General features: G+C 46.1%; 1 long non-coding RNA gene across 1 annotated transcript in view; it reads left to right on the forward strand.

Annotated features, from left to right (window-relative positions):
• Positions 1–1,848: 1,848 nt before the first annotated feature.
• Positions 1,849–20,227, forward strand: part of LOC119383541 (uncharacterized) — a 96,463-nt gene continuing 78,084 nt past the window's right edge. Inside the window, exons 1-2 of the long non-coding RNA XR_007415147.1 lie at positions 1,849–1,929; positions 7,578–7,694. This is a non-coding gene — a long non-coding RNA (uncharacterized LOC119383541). The remainder of the gene's footprint in view (positions 1,930–7,577; positions 7,695–20,227) is intronic.

Here is a 20,227-nt window from a genome sequence, read left to right on the forward strand (position 1 = left end):
TATTCTACGCGGTATACCTGCCCTACTGCGGTGATGGACCGTTGTGGGGTTCCGTCATACCGGACCATGATGCTTTGCAAAGCCAAATGGTGGGCCAATATTCTGTACGTGCAAAATTTCGCTCTACCGAATGAAATGGTGAGTACTTTCGAAAGATATCTTAGCGAACACGAATATCTGGTAAGCGACTCGGTCCCTAGGGTTAGCAGAAAAAAAAATAAGTTTTTGTTCCTTCTTACAGAGTTTTTTTTTTTTTTTGCAGAAACCAACTGAATCCCCCTCATATAGAATATTTGTTCTTGTAATTCTTTTGGTTCTGAGATTTTTCTTCTCGTTTACATGAATAATGTGAAATTTCTCTTCGTGCACAGCCATGCTTTTGGGGTATTATATGAAGTATAATACGTAACATATAGTAATTCTAGGTTGCCAGTGCACGAAGTGTTTCAATAATGCCGATGAGGCTACGGAAAAGCGTGGAAAACATCAAAAACCTGCGTCTACCATATCACGTTATAATACTCATGGCGTCTCTAGGAGTCCACGGCGGCTTAACGTTATCCAAGAACATCAGTATGCACTGATGTATGCGCATGTTCGACGCCTATTCTACAGTTACCTGTATTTACTTGTTTCCATTTTATGTACCATTACCATACATGGTAATGGTATTGCGCACTTGACATGTATGCGGTGCTCGATTTTTAAATAAACTCGGTGTATTCGGGAGATCGAGCGTTGTAATGCGCATTTGAGAAACAGGGGTTAATCACGTCACGTGAATCGAGCTTGCTCGAATTAAAGGCACGTCACACAAGCAATGGCGTGCATGGAGCTCTTCATGGCCATACTTTGGGTACTGAAGCAAGATGACAAGAATATATGACACGTTAGAATTGATTTGAAATAGAATATACAGCTCAAATGAGCAGGTACGGAATGTAAAAAAATGGCACGACACATCGGAATGCACATGTTATGGGTAGGCTAAACATTTAACAACGCCTCTGTACTGCGCAGCAACTTTGCACAGTTTGACGTCCTCTCTAACAGAATGGTTTATATTCGAAAGGATTAAATTGAGATCACCACAAGTCACGCCAGCTGCCATGAGTAACTGCCATTAGTAGTTTATTTTTATTGTGTTAGCCATTGGATCGCCAGCTCGGAAAACTGTTCGTTGAGCCGGTGGTGCGTGCTCAGTTGTGAATAAAGGCTTGAAAGAAAAGGCGTCATTGAGGCAATGGGTGATGGAGGCGAAGTAGCGTTTTTAGTTACATAAAACAACATATGCTATGTGAATATCATTCGACGGAAGAATTTCAATTATTGGCGTCTAATGACAAAGCACGATGTTTTAACCGTTACACACCACAGGCGCATTCCTCAAGAGTAGGAATAAAACACTTTTGACAATGTCCCGAGTGCAAGCAGGTATGTTGACACGCTTGGAGCGTATACACAATGCTGAACGTTTACCGTCGGTCTCATGTCGTGCGTACATCATCGAGGTACCACGCTTGCGCCACCACTGGAGGCACGGTTTGATCAGCTGTTTTGTCCACAGGTGCTCAACACCGCCGGAGCCCCATCACCCGGCATAATGTTAACGCATCTCGTTGATGTTTACCGCAATATCGACACTGACATTTTTCCTCGTAATCACCGTTAACAAATAAATTTAAGATATGATCACTACCACTCCTTACATCACGATGACTCCGCTACTGTCCTTGTGAAGATTTATTCGTGTAAATACGGTTCCATGAATACTGCAGTCGCGACGCTGACATCTTCAATTTCATTGAATTTCTAGGAATCAGTTCTTACTTGACTGCACATTTTTCAGTGTGTTCCTCAGACGTGGTATTTGGCCGCAGATCTTCAATTGTACCTTATCAGCCCGCCGATCATATATGCTTTGTACAGGTGAGCATTCTTCTCTCACCTTTAGAGTGCTATATGCAAAGTGTGTTAAAATGGTGTAGATAACAAGTTCTCGGTTAATGCAAATTTCCTCTTCCCTAATACACAGCTCTTGGGGACCGCAAGATTCCACGGCCGGTATATGCACTACCGTGTCCTCAGTAACTTCATATCAATATTCCCGCCAGAAAGGCAGATAGCATATGCGTGACGTATGTAATCGGTAGACGACCTCATCTGAAGCAGCTGACTATAACGAACTCTGCTCAATTTCACACGTACGCCAACGCTCGACGACGCAAGAGTTAGGTCTACCAACCGCCTTTTGGCAAAGGCACCTGCAAACGTCGTGACAATATCGCCGCCATCAGGGCAGGGCGGCCGTCATTTCTGTGCTTACGAGCTGGCTCGGGGCCTTGAAATTCGATTATGAATGTCCCAGACCGCATGCGATTTTTCAGTTCTTGAAAAAATTGGTATACTATGTATTTTAACGTTCTACAACTTTTTCATACAAGGAACTGCCCTCTAGCTGATAATTAAAAATTTTAATTACAAGTTTGATGAAGCCTCTTTTCATTCCTGTTTAACAGCGGCAAAGTTTATCCGCCTCGACGTAGAATCCTTCTGCGAAGACGACAAGTGCCTTACTCCGACAGCAATTTTCTAAACAAATGTATACTCTAAAAAAACACAATGTATATCGAGTAATGACGAGGCATTGCAGCACCTGAAAGTCTGAACCAGGGTCGGCAGACTTTTGAGAGGAGGGCCGAGTTGATTGAAGCAGACACGGCGGGGGCCGGACGGCAAATCGGTTGACGTAGAGGGGAGGGGACTTTGCAAGCAAAAAAAAAATAAATAAATAATCGACGAATCAACAACAATGTACAAAACTGGAATAGAAGCCATGTTTATTTGCAGCACGCGTGTCGGAAGGGTTGTAATTGACAGGCATACATTACAAACAAAAAAAAACATTGTTTCAATGCAGCTTTTGGTGCTTAAGCGCTAGTCCCCTCACTATATTATCCGTGGACAAGCAGCATGTCGAACTAAAGCTCGAGCATGTTCACTCGTCACCCTCACTCGGCGCACGACGAGGAGAGTCGCCCATTGTGTGGGGAGTAACCCTTGACATTCACTTGGAGATTCTTGGATGAAGGTTCTTTCCTCACCAAGTATTTCGACAGATAATCTTGCTTGCCCATTTTTCTGCACGTGTAAAGAAAGAAAGTGAAGGACGTTATCTGGCTAAGTGTGAAAATGGGGGACAATATCCTGTCTGAGGTCAAAACTTGCCTTATCATCTTTCAGGTAGGAAAACAGTGGAAATTTTTTAAGGGCTCGTTTTTCTTTGTTATACACAATAATAATGAGAACTAACAGACAATAATGCCAAAGAACGTATAGGGAGTTATTAGTTGTAAACGTAAGGTAAATTTCAAGAAAGAAAAAGTGGACGGAAAGATAACTTGCCGCGGGCAGGGACCGAACCTGCGACCTTCGAATAACGCGTCCGATGCTCTACCAACTGAGCTACCGCGGCGGCCATCCCCCCGTCCACTTTATGGGGTATATATGTACATTTAAACGTGGGATCTGTCAGTCAGCGCCGCCAGTAGCCATGACGGCGAGTGTGGAACACTCTTTTTCTGCCTGTTGGCGTCACGTAGCACGTGAACTTATTACGAGCTGGCAGCTGACAAATAATCCCTCACATACTACCAGAAAGGCATCAAGTCTGCCAGAACGAGACCGTCGCTATGAATGAAGGAAAGAAGTGGAAATTTTTTAGGGGCTTGTTTTTCTTTGTTATACACAATATTATTGAGAAATAACAGACAATAATGAAAGATATCTTCAAGCAGTTTCAGAATATACCCCATAAGGTGGACGGGAGGATGGTCGCCGCGGTAGCTCAGTTGGTAGAGCATCGGACGTGTTATTCGAAGGTCGCAGCTTCGGTCCCTGCCCGTGGCAACTGATCTTTTCGTCCACATTTTTTTTCTTCACATTTACCTTTTATTTACAACTAATAACATCCCCTATACTTCCTTTGGCGTTATAGTCTGTTAGTGCGCATTATTATTCAGGCAGGAAGTAACAAGAGGACGGGGGTTTGACGTCAAGGAGGTAGGGTGTTCCGACGTCATGTCGGGGCCACAGAATACTGCGCCGCGGGCCTCATCTGGCCTGTGGGCCGCAGGTTGCCGACCCCTAGTCTAAACGAACGAAAGCGCTGGTTGTTCTTCGGACTATTACCGGCGCTTTTATTGAGTGAATATCGGTGGTTAGGGCCACCTTTCGTTTTCCCTTTGCAGGGCACGATCGTTTTATTGGCGTTCTCGGAAATTGGCTCGAGTGGCGCTCGGTCGAAATGCGAACGGCGAAGAATGGCTGTTGAATTCATTGAATGCATCGATATCACAGCTCGCAGTGTTCGACAGCTCTAAAGACATGATTATATATTAGAGAGCGGTCACAATTAAGCAGCGTCTGCTGTATCTCAACGCCTTCGCCCTTTCCGTTCTCTATACTGAATGGAACAGGATGGTTTGCGCGCCTTCCCAGCTTGTGAATTCAAATAGGTCACATCTTTCGCGCTTTATTGATTATCCAAAACTTATACTCAAATTTGTTGAGCATTTCTACCATCAGACAGGAGCGTCCATGGAATGCAGGATCGCCATTACTTTGAGATTGTGAAAAAAAAGCATACGTTTCGGAGCTATATATGCTTGAGGTTGTCCTGGCCGTCGTTTCCGGAAGCTCAGAGGGTGTGTGACCCAAAAAGTGGGCGTGTGCCATGCAGGTCCTAGCATAGGATAGCCATGTATAGTAAAGTATAATAGCAAGGTGGTGGGAAAGGGAGTGAGGGTGAGGAGGAGTGATGTGAAGGTGATTAGGAAGGAAAGAGGAGGCGAGAGGGTAAATCATGTCATAACATTGTATATCATTGTGTAGCAAGGGAACGGGAAAGTGAAGTGACGGATGTTACGGTGAGGAGAAAAAGATGGAGGAAGTGAGAGGGTTAACCGCAGCATAGTCATGTACAGTATAGCATATAGCAAGAGATGGGAAAGAGAAGTCACCGAGAGGAGAACGGGTGTGAGGGTTAGGAGTGGGAAAGGAGAGAGGGCAATAAAAAAAGAAATGAAGAAAGAAAAATGAAAGAAACAAGAAAGAAGATGAAGGTGGAACTAAATCTGTATTGTATGGCAGATTCGCTGTTTCCTCGGGTTTTACTGGCGTGGAACTGGCGTTTTTTTTTTTTTTATTGTAACAGGAACGAAACTTGGTTAGGCTCTATGATCGCGCATATACAATCACTAACTATTTTAAATGCGAAGCATTTCTTAGCGAACCTCTGGCACTTTGAGCGTTTCTATCTACGTATCTATCTATCTATCTATCTATCTATCTAGCCGCCTACGTCTGGGTGCTCTCATGATCGCCTCCTTAACTTGGTGTAGACCAAAATTGGCATGGGAGGGTAAGAAAATTTGACGAATATGATTGTCGGGTCGTGACATGAATAACGTGAAAATCCTGTCACGTACGTCGTCAAACCCTTTCCACTAGACACGTGTGGCACATACCCGTTTACCACGGGCCTAGGTGTACGGGTATGCGCCACAGGTGATTGACAGTTTATATCTACCCAGGAACGGCGAGAACAGACAATGGTAACTTCAATGCTAGAGCGTTAAGGAAAACCGACATCGGCAGCGTTTACCCGACGAATGGAAAGAATGAAAATTAGGATCCCAGATGGAATCGAACCCAAGCATTCTCCGTGGCAATCAGGTGTTCTACCACTGAGCCACGCCACATCTATAAACTGGTTTGGAAAAACAGCCTACGCAGGCGTAATATCAGTGCAACGTCAATTGTGGTTGTGGTGCTTGCTATCTAATTTTACAAGAAAGCAACAAACACTACATGATACTCCTACGATGTGCACTCCTACGATACAGGCGTCATATCAGATTAACGTATGTGGTTCCAGTGTTGGCTCCACTTTTATAGCAGTCTAATAAACATCACGTTTGTATTCCTGATTCAGCAAGCTATATTGAAGCACTGCTCGACCCCGGAGGAATACATTAACGAAAGTTGTATATGATATCCACATCACCGCCCCGTAAAGTGCACTTCGCCAGAACGACGCAGTGTCCTGTTCATTTCTTACGAGGATGGGCGATGGTCTCATGCTGACCGAGGATGATGCAAGATTGATTGACAGCCGCTTTGTAGACTAGGCTACGTAGGCCACATACGCCCATGTAGTCTACGAATACGACAAGCGCCCTCTATTGATGTTGGTCTACGTAGCATTATCTAGGCCTACCAGCCTCTACGGCCTAACCCTCACCAACGCGAAGAGTGCCTTCAAGTTCCGACATGTCGCCGACTCTATCGACAGACAATTTGTCGACGAAATGATCGAGGCATCCACGATTTCCAGCAGCTGTACTATACCACATACTTCACTACACAGGGACCCCTCGTCACCATGATCACGACCGCAACGTCGTGACCAGCTGCTGGTGCTCGCTGATTACGGTAAAGATGCCCTTGTTCAAGAACTGTCAAGGACTTCTTCCACACATGCTCACGGGTTCGTGAAACGTGCGTGCGTTCTCGGGACAAGTATAAGCACTACATATCAGCTTACCGCTTCTGGTGTTGGTAATACCCACGTTGCCATTGGCAGCGTTACCCAACCGTAAACAACTGGTTATATAACACACATGCGGCTCTTCAACATATATAAGTGCGTGTAAAATTTATACAAATCTTTAGCGTCATTTTGTAACGTGTCACTTAGTAAAAAAAGATTACGCCACAGTACCTTCCCGCCGCATGCTTCGCATAACATCGACTCCCACGGTACGTGGGATCTGCCGAATTTTTTCACCTCAGAATTTTTCAAAGTATCTTCCACGTGCCTAAGCATGTGCTTGTTTGTCTAAAGAAATGAGCTGCTTAAATGAATGAAGATGAAAAATAAATAATGCACTGTTCGGCTTACTGCGCTGGCAGAAGGAATCTATTCGGTTGTCGTTGGTACCATATAAACGCTGGAACATCCCACTGTGACGCCAAACAAAATAAAAGATGCGCGCGCTGACTTCCCACTGGAAGCGGATTACTGCTAATAACCGCAGTAATCCCTGTCCCTGCCTGTCATTTGCGCTACTTGTTCTTGTTTGCCTGTCTGTATGTAGCTGTCTTTCGCGCTTTTTGTTCGGTAGGAATTCCTACAAACTCGCCCATATTTCAGCTGTGGTACTCCTTAAAACACTCGAAAAATAGGGACTGAATTGTTTGCCTTTTCTTCTGCTATTTACCTAGGCTTTCATGTCACGATCATGCCGATCGTCATAACGTGGTACGAGCGCCAGTGAGGGAAGCTTTTACGTAAGACGAGAATGATAACTTGTACAAATACCAGCCCAGTTTTGGAGTTGCTGCTTGTTCTTTTTTTCAACGCCGTGTCACAGTAGCTTGAAAACAGCTTTTTCTTAGAGACCGTAGCGTATTATTGTTAAGTGAATTCTTGAGCAATGTTCTGTTCATTTGAAATTTCAATCAGACCATGTATGAACAGGAATAACAGTTCACTCAATTTTCTTTACTTTCAGGAAACCTCGTGTTGGCTTCGTCGTGATGGGAGTTCTCTTTATCATGAGTACGGCATACGTCGTCATCGTCGTGGTCCTTAAAGAATATCCAATTGTCCTGCCGCCCACGACTCCTCTGTAAGTAATCAATGAACGCAATGGTATGCCTTACGATTTTACTTGCACCAGTTTTGTTTGCACAAAAAATCAACGCACTTATCCTATTCATCAGGGGCTTACGCACACATGAAATCCAGTTATAAACATCTTTATGCACATGGATTCAGCTGCACACTCCGTTTTGTTCACCGATTAATTCAGCGATAACAGCGAAACTTATTATACGATCAGAACGACAGTGGGGTAGTTGTCCGCCACAACCACCGCTGGTGTCCATACCTGCTATCGTGCGGAAAAAAGGAAATAAATAAAAAAAACGCCAGGCGTGCGCTGAAACTGCTGCACAGTCACAGCGAAAGCTGGAAGAGCGGCGTTTCTAGAGCCCATTGTAAGCGTTCTTCGGACTACTAATACAAGTACACTAGCAAGGTACCCACTACGCCACAAATCACAATTTTCGTGAAGTTGGGAAGCACCTACTAAGTCCATTATTCCTCATTCTGCGGGGAAGCGAGGTACCACCTACACGTCTATAAGGCATTATGTGCATTTTGTTGACGCGCCGACAGATGACGATGAAGAATTATGGCTCAGCCCTTTGTAATAGGTTGGAAGCTTTAAACGGCCCACCAGTTATGTAATTTGCATTGGGTGACGCCCGGTCGCTATTTCCCTCTCCCGTCATGCTGTATAACATACGTTGACGTGGGAGAGAGACGGGGGGGGGGCGAAGAACTTTACTGAGACCCCGAGGAGAGAGAGAGAAAGACTAAGAATAAAAGAAAGGCAGGGAGGTTAACCAGGGCTGAGCCCGGTAGGCTACCCTGCACTGGGGAAAGGGAGAGGGGGAAGGAAAGTTAGAGAGAAGGAGAGAGAAGTCACTCTTTCAACCGACGTAAGTGTTCCGCATTGGACATCACAAACGGCGAATCAGTCCGGTACCCATGTGTATCGGGTACCTCGCTTATCCGCAGAGAGACGAATATTGACATAGTGGATGCTTCCCTAGTTCACAAAAATTATGATTTGTGGCGTAGTGGACACCTTGCATGTGTACCTGTATTAGATTACCCATGAGAGTTTACAACGGGCTCTAGAAATGCCGCTGTTCCAGCTTTCGCTGTGACTGCGCTGCGCACTCCGCGCAGGCCTGCTGTTTTTTGAGGCAGAGGAAATATACAGCTTTGTGCACATTCGGTTAGACCCTGGTTGTATTGTTTGAAGGAGGCGCTTGTAAATGTTCTCATATTCCTGACAGTCCAACGCTATGTGCTTTTTTTCATGAATTCGTAATCGCCAGAGAGAGAGCGTGTGTATATTAATGTCGTCAATGCTAGCACCTCGTCAGAATTTAGAACGAAATTGCTGGGGTTCTTGACTGCTGCGTCTTCTTTCCTTTGCCATCATTCATAGGGCTTATTTATCTTGTAAGCAGAGTTCCTAAAGATCGTCCTATCAGCAAGCTCTAAGGCTGACACGACAGGCATCAAATTGAGCACACGTCTGTGCAGCTTTAGCAGCAAATAACAGTCGTCTTCTATACAGTACCACGGTAGACCGGTAGGTATAATAAAAAATGAAAGACGGAACTGAATAAAAGACGACGACGCCGAGCACTAGAGACAAAACAATCTATTGACACTTGAGCACCCAGAATGGGAGCCTGAAGGCTCGTTCACACCTTGACCAGCACCGGTCGTGCAGCCATTTGCGACTAACAACCAAAAAGCGACTCAAGACGACCGATGTTCATACCTGCGTGCGACCTTTACCCGTCACCACACAGAATTATCCTCTCTTCGCATTGCCATTGCCCCATAAAATAACCGGACATCCTGCTCGTACGCATCTGGTAGATTCAGAGGCTTGCGGCTGAAAAATCGAGCAGCTAGCGACTGAGCCGTAGAAGTCGCTTTACGAGAGGGCTGGGAAGTATCGCGATACGAGAGTATAGCGATACATGACTATCGCTATACCATTTGAGAGATACTCTTGGGTATCTATATCAGTGTATTAAGATACACTTCAAAGTGTTTTCGTACCTCTATAATGAACTGCTTTTACTATGTATCGAGTATATCGCAACAGTGGGTACCTCGTTACATTTTTGTCGGAGAAGAACTGACTTCCAAATTAGAGAAAAAAAGCTTGTTTTTTTGCGCTCGGCCAAGCAAAGGCGCCACCAGTCGGCGGCACAGGGGGGGGGGGCGGCAGCGAAGGCTTCCCCACAGGACGTAGAATGGCCCACGTGAAAGCGGTAAGGTTTCGGTACCAAGATGATGCGAGAAGAGATACCGCCATGCTGCAGGATTTTCCGGCCATAAAGGCGGTATTTATGCATTACAACACGAACTTGTGGTCGCCTGCAGCGGTAGAGAGGTTTTTATCGCTTCGCGAGTCTTATGCTGAGGCCGAATTGATGCTTTCAGGAAGGTAGCCTATTTGGGAAGCGGCTTTTCATTAAGTGCAATTAATGCAACGGTCTTCTCATCCGAAAGATGTGTTCAAAATTAATCAATACTTTTTTTAATTCACTGGTGCTCGATAGTTCTTCGAGCGATATGCTTGACTTGGTTTCAACGCGCTGCAACGCTATTCACGATGTTATGCTGCACCTAATATCTTTGCGGAGCATTAGTATCCCCGAAATAAAAAATAACTATTCAAGTATCTCTATTCTTATATCTGTATTCCGGGATACTTTTTTCTCCTTTTTGCAAAAGTATCCACGAAATCTCCCAATGCGACAAAGAAAATGTGTCTCATCTGTATTTTAGGTTTGCTTGCATATGTATTTCGATATCTGTATTCCGGAATACTTTCGTGAGTACCTCAGCCCTGCTTTGCGACCAAAGCAGTCATTTGCGACCGTTTGCGACCAGTCGCTTTGCGACTAACTTTGGTAGCGCGACCGGTGCTGGTCGCAGGTGTGAATGTGCCTTTATTCACAACGAAAGCGAAAGAACGAAAAGTAGGTGTTTAAATTGCCTGATGGATGTGGCCTAAACATGTTGCGTTTTCGGGGCGCAGATTCCCGTCCGCGCGGTTGAGTGCTTTTTCTTGTTTGTATCGTGAAAGGTTCCAGATACAGTCTCGAAGGCAGGTCCTTCTCGGTAACGACGACACGTGCCTTGCCCCAATGTATCTCATGATCTGAGGCTTGCGCATGTTCGGCGAATGCGTTGGAGGACGATTTCGCCTTCTACACATCGTTACAGTGTTTGCGTCAGCTGTCGCTCGTTAATTTCCGGGTTCACCGATGTACTCACAATCGCAGTTCGCGAACAGAACTCTGTAAATCATGTCTGAATAGCACTTCTTTAGAAATCTGTCTTTCACATTTAGAAGAGCGTGTTTCAGCTTGAGCGTGGGTACATGAGCCATGTGTACGTCGTACTTGAGCAGAACACGTCCCAAACTCTGACTCACTCCACGCACGTATGGTATACAGGCTTTTTTCCTACAATGCAGTGGTGCTGCAGAACGGCACTCCAGATTACGTTCCACGGACGTCACGAAAGAATCTCGCGTAGCCACTTACCCGACAGGTGATGGCGCACACGTTGAACGATAGATGAACGGTCACCAGTATTGGTGCATATCCCGTGGGCACGCTGCATAAAAGACGACGCCACGGACTTCTGTGCTGCAGGGTGTCCTGATCTAAATTGTAAATGCCAGCCGCTGCGAGTGTTCTTTCTAAATACGGCAAAAGAAAGCTCAGCACCGTCATGTTTCACCTGTACGCCCCGCAAGGCCAACATTCCATTAATATTTTTGAGTAGTAAACTTAATCGATTTTTCAATGCAGTTTAGGTGGTACGCAGACGGATCCAAATCTTCTTTCATAAGCATAAAAAAATAGTCATCGACGAAACGAAGGAAGATCTTCGAGGCTGGAGTGAAGGACGATAGCGCTCGGCGTTCCACAGACTCCGATGTCAAACTGGTGGAAATCACAGAGATTGAAGCCTATATGGCTGTGCCGTAGACTTTTTTAAATCCCCGTTAAAAACAAAGTACGTGTTGCACAGACAGAAGAGTAGAAGCCTCACCAGGTTTTGCACGTCGATAGCCGTTCGTGCAGGACGAGCGGGCTGAAAGAGAGCCTGCTTGCATATTGTGCCCTGCCAAATCAGTAGGCAAACTGGTGAGACGTGACATCACGTCAAACAACATCCTGATTTCACCGTCGTTTATACACAGGCCATTGGCGTTTTCAATAAAGTGGATTGGATTCTCGATGTGGGTGTGACTATGACCGACCAGAGAGGAGAGAGAGACTCTTTATTGGAAAAACACATATTTGTTGCGGTGTCTATATAACCGCTGGCCTGCTGCTCTGTATAGACAATTTCACTGTTTACAAGCGCATGCCCTGGACGGCTTCCGGTTTTGCCACAAACGTAGCCTACTAGCATTCGCGGGAAGAAAAGCCTTGGCGAATAGCGCGTATATTTGAACACTTTTCTCCCTGTGTTGCGCCAAATATTTTTCAATAAGTATTTTTCTAAGCTCTACACGTGATTAAAAGAGATATCCTTGAATTTTAAGGGCCTCACTTTACCTGAAAACGTAAAAAACAGGCTTTGCTTGCGCAGCACAACATAAACACACACTTTCCACTTCTGTGTTAGAAACTGATAAATGAAGTGACCGGAAATTTCTTGTGGAACAACGCTTACAGCTATTATTGAATTCTTGAAACCTTCTATAGAGATGGAGAATGTGATTAAAAGATTCCGGAAGAGAGGGGAAATTAATAATAAAAAGAAAATATATCAACAAACATGAAATGTGCAAGTGAACCTGATACAAATATTTACAACTGCGATGTCAGGTACGTTATGTATTTTTATAAGAAATAGTAATGAATAAAGCTTGAATCATGTAATTATGAAGCCCCCATGGCACAACCATGGGTGCTTCAATATCGGCCATTTTTGCTAATTTGACATTGGATTCTGTGGAAGACCAAGTGCTCTAGTCCTTCACGCCAGCCTCGAAGATTTTCCGAGGTAAATGAAACTGGTAGCGAAGCTTCCATAGAAGCCCATACATTCCGAAAATGGCGGCTCATCAGCTGCTCATTTGGTTTAGTGCCATCTGAGTAAAGAGAGAACACTTTCGGTTGAACAAAGAATAAATCGGATGTGAAACATTTTCCGGTAAACAAGTGACGTCATTTTGTTGGCACCAACGCAAAATTTGATCTAAAAATCGTTTTCGTAGGCCCCTAATCGCTAAGGACTCGCGCTAAAGCGAGCCTGAGAGTCCATGAAGAGTGCGCTTCAAGTCAACGCCATCTAATCTCTAATATCTAATCTGATATCTTGTCTAATATCTAATCTAATAATCTGATATTGACTCACGACGAGACAGTTGTGCTAAGTGTACTGCCGTTTAATTTGCCTTCGTTTTACTTGGACGCCTATTCTTGGAACTTTTATTCGGCGTTCATGGCATCTTCCGCAGATGGATTGAAGCAAGCAGCAATGCACCTCTCATATTTGCCGCGTTGCCTATTTACTTTGCAAATACGCAGGTTACTTAGAGTGCACATTGCTTCTGTGCTTCAGTTTTTTTAAAACGAAATGACGCCCAATCACGCCAAATTTCCGTTTTATTCGGATGGTCACAATAACGCAACTTTATTACAGCGCAGACAATCAGCACCAAGTGTGGAAATAAGTACAAAAAGTGGGCGGACACTACGTGCACTATGTTTTGCCTTATTCTCCTATAAATTACCGTTACGGGTAATGTATACAGGCATGCGAATTACAGCGCGATAAACAGCTTGACGATAAGCTCACCGATAGCAGGAATAATAGTAGGCACTGCATGTCCACAAAGAAAACCGGGCCGCAGGAATACTGATTCATGAAAGACCAACGAGCACAGTATTCCGAACCTTTGCCCCGGTTTCTTATCTAGAAGACATGGATCGCCAGGTGTACGTGTGCTGCTATTGCGTACTTGCACAGTACATCGTTTCCACGAGTACCGAGGGAAGCGCTCGGCGTTAAATCTTATCCGCATCATACCGTTGCCCCTTTGACACCGTCTTGAACACGTTCACCAACGATGAAACGGACCTCACGATTCCGCTCACAGCAAAGATCAAATACCACCACAATAATTCAGCGAACGCATTTAAGTGCGAAACAGCAAAACACGTGAGTTGGCGTGTCGTCGCCGTCGAACTTCATAAGCACGCCTTTCCATACATCGCAAGGCCTGCACTGAACTTATTATTAATGACGTGCACCTCTCTTAAGAGGGTGCTGAGAAAGAGGTTTTTCGTTATTTTAGTCGCCACCATAAATTCTTTGCACAATTATTCTACATATTATTGCTCGGGAAATAAATATGTCATTTGAAAAGCATTAAGATTGCTTCGCACTTGAATAAAACTTGGGTTTTCGCTGTAATTGTTTGCTCATTCCACACCTAGTCACACTTCAATCGCAGCACGCATAACTCCACTTGCTGATGTGGCTGGCAACAGGTTCTGAACCGCTTTTGGCCCATAGCTTCGCGACCTACTTGGATCGACCTCGAATTTTCCTTCGTTACGTCGATGATCGTTATTGAATGTTAAAAAAAGCGTTTGGATCCGCTTGCGCACCACATAAGCTGCATCGAAAAATCGATTCGAATTACTACTAAAAAAGAAAATATTAGAGAGTTGGCCTTTCTGGACGTACTGGTCAAACTTGACGGTGCTGAGGTTTCTTTTGCCGCATCAAGAAAGAGCACGCGCACATACCGGTATTTGCAATTCAAATCAGTACACCCTGCAGCATACAAGACGTCCGTCGTGTCGTCTTTAATGCAGCGTACCTACAGAATGTGTGCCAAGCCTGTTGACCATTCGTCTGGCGTGCAACATGTGCGCCGTGACCTCTCGGGAAGGCGCTACGCGAATTCTTTCGTGACGCCCGTGGAACGCAAGTTCAAGTGTCGTTCTGCAGCACCACCGCAATGTTGGTAAGGATCCAGTATACGATACGTGCGTGGAGTGTGTGAGAATTTGGCCCGTGTTCTGCTCAAGTACGACGTACACATGGATCATGTACCCACGCGCAAGCTGAAACACGCTCTTGTGAATGTGAAAGACTGATTTCGAAAAGAATGCTCTCCTGGTATGGTGTACAGAGTTCCATTCGCGAACTGCGATTGTGACTTGTGAGTACGTCGGTGAACCCGGAAATTTCGAGGAACGGCTGATGTAAGCACTGCAACAATGTGTAGAAGGAGAAAGTATCCTTCCAACGCATTCGCCGAACATGCGCAAGCCTCAGATCATGAGATACATCGGCGCAAGGCACGTGTCGTCGCTACCGAGAAGGACCTGCCTTTTACATGGTATCTGGAACATCTGATGATACAACCAAGAAAAATTCGGCAGATCTGACTCATTGTGGAAATCGATGTCATGTGAAGAAGTACGCGATTATTAGATGCGAAGTATCTTAAGGCGGAGCTCAATCCGGTGGTGGTGGTGGTGATGGTGGTGTGCGGCGTGACCACCCTTACTGCGCATGCGCATACCCTCTCCACACACCTCCTCGCCACTCACCCTCTCCCCTTCCCCTCTCCACTTTCTCTCTCCCCTTCCCCTCTCCACTTTTCCTCTCCCTTCCCCTCTCTACTTTCCCTCTCCCCTCCCCCTTTCCACTCTTCCTCTGAAACGCGGGCTAGACATGCCGAAATTCTCTCCTGCGCAACGCCGCGATGAGCTCGAGCGCATGCGCGTCCCCTCCCCTTCTCTATCTTCTACGCTGCCCCCTGTCGACCGCGTTCCCCGCTCGCCCTGTGAGAATTAACGGCCAGGCTAGATGGAAGATACGACGGGCCGTAGCGTCCCTCTTCGCGTTCCACGACGCGAGGTCGGTAGCATGCCCAACGAACGCCAACGGAACGCGATCGTGCAAGTGCTCCGGCTTCGCATCGCCTCATGGTCCCCTTTAGCGGGAGATGGTGTAATTTTTTTGGCCTGTACCGATCTTTTTTTAGTGCTTTGAGTCAAGCGTGGCGACTTGGACCATCTACTCCGTGCATCTTGAGTAGTTTTGGGGTTATCGTGGGCAGGCCCGTAGCGAGCAATTATTTCGGGGCGGTGAGGGGGGGGGAGGAAGAGGGGAGCACTTGCTGAAGGTCTTGCCTATTTGAGGAAAGGACCTGTTTTGAGAGAAGTACATATTTTAGGAAGCAAGAATTAGGGAGGGGCGTCTCCTAGGGTCCGCCCCTCCCTCCCCTGACTACAGGATTGATCTTGGGCTTACCAGGAACGTCGACTACATTAACGGGTAGTCCTATGGCCTGATGTGAGGGCGGTACTCACCTTAGAGCACAGATTTCAGTTTTATCGATATGAACTGCACGCGCTACGGTGCGATGATGTGCACATCTTAAGCACATCTTTGCCACATCTGTGCACATCTTTGCCGTATTCCCCCGGGTTGAGCAAGGGTTGACCATACCTTGGCGAGTTATAGGAGTTATGTATTGTTTATTACCTTGTTACACGTGCCGTTAGCAAACAATGCAACCACAGTTGACATTGTCGCGTTATGACACTATTAGTGGGTGTTTTTCGAAAGCACTTTCAAGCACTGGCGACTGCCACACAGAATGCCTGGGTCGGACTGCGGCTCTAACCGTGATTTAAAATTTTTCCGTCCCTCTGATATTTCCTTCACTGACAACGCTGCCGATGCCTACCCCGCATTGTCTGCGACACAACCTCCATAACGTGCTCGCATAAAGATTTTTAAAAGTCTGTTATCCCTGTTCCTGGGTTGGTACAAACTTTCAATCATATGTGGCTCATACCCGCAATCCATGGGCCGTGGTGTACAGCTATGTGCCACATGTGACTGAAGGAAAACGTTTCATGACGTACGCGACAAGTAACTCACGATATCCACGTAATGGCCTGTTCATCGTATTCGTCATACGTTAATGCCCTCCCATGCAGATTTTGGTATGCGTCACATTACGGAACGACCAAGGGAGCGCCCAGACGTAGGCACCTAGATAGATAGGTAGATAGAAACGGTCGAAGTGCCTTTGGTTCGCTGAGAAATGCTTCGCATTTTTTAAGCACGCTCAACTGCATGGACGGTAATCTGACCCCCGCATATGCAAGATGTTTAGGTCACGTGCTTCAGCCTATTTCAATGCTTAACTCTACTTGCTTCAGTTTTATTGCGAAGAATTCTCCGGCTGCCGAAACTTCAGTAGACTGCTTTTTCTCTGGTGGTCGTTTCAGTTTCAGTCAGTTTCAGTTTCAGTTATAGACAATTTGACTGTTTTAGAAAAAAACGCCACATATACTCTCACGACGTCATACGTCACGTGTGCAAAGCACTCACAACCATAAACTCCAAACTACGCCCACACATTACAGACGTGACAACACAATATCATTCACCACGTGGAATCGCATTTATCCTAGTCGCCTAGCCACAAACAGTCTATCGCGAACACATGAAATTGAGTTCTTTATTTAACAACAGCACCGATGGACCACACACACATGCGTAACCAAACGTTGAAACTCTGCTAGCCTACATTACGTCATCTCGCACCTACTTGTACTCATGATGGCCGTGTCTGTAAATGCAAGTTTGCACTTACACCTTTTGCAATGAAGGGCAAGAAAATAATCAGCAGCCTACTTAGTTATTATGCTCTCGCAACCTATCATTTATGCACCTACCGGTCTGCCCTATGTGGAACGTTCCACAAGTAAGTAGAATCCGGTAGACAACACACGCGCTACGTTCAACAAATTTGTTCCTGTGCTTCTTTTCGCATACGCTGTCTGTTGTCTTTTCTGGTGTTGTGTTCCTGCACAGGCTCACCCATTTATTAGGCGCTGAAATTTTTCTTTTTGTTTTTACTTGCGCTATTTACATGCTCGGAACCTTTTTGTAGTGCTTTTTTACTCAAGCCCTTGGCAATTGACGCTATGTGGTGCTCTGAATAACCCGCGTCGATTACCCGCGAGACCTGATGCGTGAAGCTTTCGTGCATGGGGCACTGGCATGACTTATTCAGTGCTTCACTCAAGCACATCTTGGGCGATTCTCCGTTTTATGAATATAGTATGCACTGAATGAAACTGTAACAGTGGCTTATTTGCTCTGGGTTCATAACGCCGTAGCAAATGTTTGCTAAGATCGTCTCTGGGTGGCCCAGATTTTAGCTCTGCGTCGCCGGACATGAATAACAGCTTAGCGATAAACACAAATTGACATATTAATTGAAAAAAATACTTGTCGGCCTGGAAGCACTAGCCGCCAAACATTACCTTTCTACGGTGAAGTTGAGGTTATGTACTCACCTGCACCCCAAAACGGAAAGGTGTTTGAAACATGTTGACAGCTGCAGTGCCTCCATTCCTACTGAAGTGGCGCAAGTCATTGCAGCTGCTTTTAAGGCCTGCCGATGCCGATGCTGATGCGTCGGTCGTTTTGGTGGCCGGGAATGACAGCGCTGTTGTGAGACGCGGCCAGCTTGCACGAAATGTCTTTGTAGCCTCGCAGTGAAACGGGTCCTCTGTCAGCTGGTTGGGCGAGTTCATGCCTCCATCGTTTGCCTCCGGATTGCCAGCACTTGCGCGTGCGCAGTTCCTTCAATCCGGCACTGGGCACGCATTATTTAGTAACGAAATAATATCGCGTGCTCAATTCAATTCACTACTTTATTTATCTTTCATTGAACAACGAAAGAAACGAGCAGTCACAAAAAGAATTGCAGTATATCCACGGGTGAATGATGAAGAGCTTGGGCGAAGCTCCTGAAGCAATCATGGTCTCGGGATCCGCTTCTCGCTGAGCCCGTTTGGCAGCGGCGTCCTTAGCGCGCGCCGTCCCGGGATCCGCCTGGCTGCCACCAACCTAGCGCCCGCCGCTGCGTATCGTCCATGCTCCACCAACGATCCGACATGTACGGCGACGATCCAAGAAATCAGAGAGGCGCTCGCTCCCCACGCATCTTCGCGCAGCCCGCGCAGCAGCCAATCGGAGAGCAGCGGCACTTCCAGCGCCATCTACACAAGCGCCATATTGTACACAATTCTATTGGACCAACGCCATCAAGAAAATGAGACGAGAAATGGTGATGACCACACAGATTGCGTACAGCGCCATCTAGAAAATTGTCCCTGAACTGCGGTTTGTATGTACTTCTATGAGACAGCGCCATCTATTGCATTATACGGGAGATACTGCCGTTTACGCCGGACAACGGAGACGTGACAAGGTTAGACTAAGAGGAGCTACGCCCCTAAAAGCTACTACAATAAGTAGCTCGACGAGCCGACTGCCTCTTTGTAACGGCAGTAACTGGCAATGCGTAGGACGAACACCCCCTCCCTCCACCGCCAAAAGAAAAAAAACGAGGTACACAAGATCGAAATGGTACACATGTTTAGATGATATATTTTAGTACGAAATCTTCTCATAAAGCCCTCGGTATATCACATAAAAAACAGTTGCTTGATACATAGCAGCTTTACAATTTCTTCGCTGGAAAGACCAAGTGAATGCCGCCACTATACAGGATCCCTTCTATCGGCTCCTTGCGGTATATCTTACGAGCATTAAGCAACACAATTAAGGCAAACTTGCGCATAATAACAATTGCTTAGGCCCAGCGGCTCAGGATTTGTCTAGGCCTGCCTCTGAGCGCCTGCGCTGTTTCCGTCTTTTTTCCAGTGTCCGTGTTTGTGTGGGCGCCATATTCGGTCAAAAATGAACATCTACCAACTAGCCCAATTATTCGCGGTGCCTCAGGGTGCTGAGTGCATATATTCGCACTGCCTCTGGAGTGTTAATTATTTGTACTGCCTCTGGTGTGAATTATTCCTCGGAGTGAATTGTACCTCGGATTGAATTATCCGTACTGCCTCTGGGTGCTGAGTGTCTCAACACTGGCATCCATCCATCTGAGTCACCCTGTCAAGACCCACGTTACAGTTGACGTTGCAGGCGTACATATATTAGGCAGCTTGCCTGAACGCCCCGTTACCAGATAACCTCTGTACCTGCTGGCATATCATGTACCCTTTCTGCCAAGCGTTGGCCATGAATTATGAATCATTACTATCTTGATCCACGCCTGCCGCGAGACTTTCGACTCCTCCGTGCTGCCTCATTCAGTCGGCCTGTCAGTACCTGGCGTCCAGAAAAAAAAGGCAACCATCACCGGCACTTAGATTAACAGCTCGCCTTACTTCTTGGAACGCGCGTTGTCGCTGGAGCCAAAGTTTCGACAAGCGGCCTTGCCTTCTCCAAGGCAGCAAAGCCGAAAAGACCGTTTGAAGAAACGTCGCATCCAGCGACGCCGTGTGTCCCAGAGATTTCTCGCGGCTTCAAGCTTCCATCTTTCCCTGAACTGCTATTTTATTCGCCTTAATTCTATTATATTGGCACGCGCCCGCTTCATGTTTTATTTTGATGTATTGGGGTTTGACCAGCAAGGACGATTAGCAACGCTCAGCACTGGCCGTGCCGCAGTGTTCGAGAAGCTTCGCG

The sequence above is a fragment of the Rhipicephalus sanguineus genome, chromosome 2, assembly GCF_013339695.2.
Source record: "Rhipicephalus sanguineus isolate Rsan-2018 chromosome 2, BIME_Rsan_1.4, whole genome shotgun sequence".
Taxonomy (NCBI): domain Eukaryota; kingdom Metazoa; phylum Arthropoda; class Arachnida; order Ixodida; family Ixodidae; genus Rhipicephalus; species Rhipicephalus sanguineus.